This window comes from Oryzias melastigma, linkage group LG7 (genome assembly GCF_002922805.2).
Source record: "Oryzias melastigma strain HK-1 linkage group LG7, ASM292280v2, whole genome shotgun sequence".
NCBI classification, from domain to species: Eukaryota; Metazoa; Chordata; class Actinopteri; order Beloniformes; family Adrianichthyidae; genus Oryzias; species Oryzias melastigma.
In genome coordinates this window covers 34,722-37,277 of record NC_050518.1, presented here as the reverse complement: position 1 = coordinate 37,277, position 2,556 = coordinate 34,722, and positions in this window count along the sequence as shown.

The following is a 2,556-nucleotide window of genomic DNA, read 5'->3' as shown; positions in this document are numbered from 1 at the left end:
TCCGAGGTATGTGGGGCCTTTCAAGGTTCTCCGCCAGATCACCCCTGTGTCCTATCGCCTACAGTTACCTCCAGAATACCGCGTCTCATCCACCTTCCACATCTCCCTGCTGAAACCCCCTGGTGGTCGCCAGGAAGCCGAGTCTCATCCTGGACCATCGGAGGTTGGGGTACCCCCGGTGATGGTGGAGGGTGAGGCGGCCTACCTCGTCAAGGAGCTCCTGGACTCCCGACGCCGGGGGGGTCGGCTTCAATATCTGGTCGATTGGGAGGGGTACGGCCCAGAGGAACGCTCCTGGGTCTCTGCGGATGACATTCTTGACCCCTCCCTGATCAGTGAGTTTCACCATTGCCACCCAGACAGGCCTGATCCCCGAGCCCGTGGACGACCTCGGCGTCGGAGGGTTCCTCGCTTCCGGAGCCGCTCGCAGGGGGGGGGCTCTGTCATGGAGCAACCTGCTAACACCCTCTCCAGTCACCAGAGGGAGCGCTCACCAGAGTTCTGAGCTCACCACCTGCCACCACCTGGACTCATCAGCTCAGCTGTTCCCCATCACCTCATCACCTCCTCTGCTCATAGTCTGGCTCCACACTCCACTCCTCTTGAGTCCCACAGAATGAACAGATTTGGTCCATATCAACAGCAAACCTACTCAAAGTTTTTTTAACAGGGTATATGCAATGCAGTATTTTATAAGACACCTCTTTTACTTTGTTATTTAAGCAGTATTTGTTACCAATAGTCCAAACATAAGACCAATTTATGTTTCTCCTCGCGAAAGTAGGCCACCGCTTTCACCGTCAATTCCTGAAACGGATACCGCCATTTGCAACCCATCTTCAGCGATTGGTCTGAGTCATAGCTGAGTCATGGAATCTACAGGAAGTACTGTCGCCAATCAGGAGTGAGTTTATTGCAACGGTCCGCCTCTTTCCACGCCTCGACCACGAGACCGCGGATGTAATCACTACTTTAATCACGGCGGCTCAGTAAAATGCCCACATATTCCACGACTTTGCACTCTCAAATACCGTGTATAATATATGGCAAACACGCTTTTTGCGTGCATATGATACGCAACGGTAGTGAATGGGTTGGGCCGGCGTACAATATACACGACTTTTCAGGTTTCGTTTTGATCAGGAGAAATCCTCCGGCTCTTTTCTAAATGACGTAGTTCCTGGTTAAGATTAGGATTACGGTTATGGTTAGGATTAGAAAAGCAATTTGTTCGTTTGCGGGGCTGTCTGTGATGCTCACGCCTCCACCAGGGGACGTGTCAAATGTGGAAAACACATTTTAACACGTTTAGGACCGCGCGTATTATATGCACGCAAAAACCGGTTTTGGCGTATATTATACACGGTATTTCCCAAATCGTGGAATATGTACGCATTTTATTGAGACTGGACTGATTGTACAAGTCAATGTTGAAGCCTTTGAGGGAGAACCATCCCAACATTTGATTCTGTCAGCGGTCCTTTTGGATTTACTTACATTTATTCCTTTTTGTCGAGATAAAAGGAGCATTTGGGTGACGCTGCTGATCCCCTCACGCCGCAGCGTTACTTCACATGCGCGGCCACGTTACAGTCTGATCAGATGCACGTGAGAAGCGCGTTCAGCGGTATTTAAAATAAATAACCATCCCATCAAGTGAACAGCTGGATCTTTTTTCTGTTTGAAAATACGACCAGGTCCTTTCAAGTTTGTCTTGTGCTCCACAGACGGCTGCGTCTAATTCAGGCTGAAGCTGGAAAAGTGCGGCGAAGATTAAACTTTGTGTTGCACTGAGAAGAGGTAATTTCCAGACAAAAGAGCAGGTTACAAAGTTTTATTAATACAATAAACATAAATCGTTCCCAAGCTCTCCTCTCCTTGACATGTGTCTGACTGTCTGTCACCATGCCGAATAACACCACTTCAAAAAACGTGCAGGAAAAATACATAAAGAAACAACAATAAAATTCAGACATGCACGATAATAAAGCACAACACACTTTAAGTCGGACACGGAAAAAACTCGAAAAGACAGATCTCAGGAGTATGAACTAAGGGAAGTGACTTAAACAAACAAAATAACAAAAAAAGAAAATTAGTCCGCTCACACACCTGATTAATCAACCACGCTGAGAGTCTCGTGTGGAGCGGACAAACAAAACCCAAAAACAAAAACTTAATAACAGGACAGCAGGGCACAGTACTCCGACACAAAATCAGACTTGCATCAGCTGATGGAACTTCGTCAGCCGCCCCGTCCCACAACAGGAAGCTAGCACCTAGCAACCACACATCAACTTCCTTTTATACCCTGTGCTGTGGGAACAGTGACACCTCCCGCTATATCCGGTTGGTGATTTTATGCGCAATACGCAACTAATAATTTATAAGCTACAATCAAAACAGTGGAAAAAAAGAAAAACGAACGTTAAACAAAAAAAAAAGTCCAAAGCACATAACCTCAGAGCGAAATCTATTTCTACAGAGTAAATCCTCATCTAAAAATGTCGACAACATGCTCCTCTTGTTGTTTCAAACTGCTGCATCGGTACATTC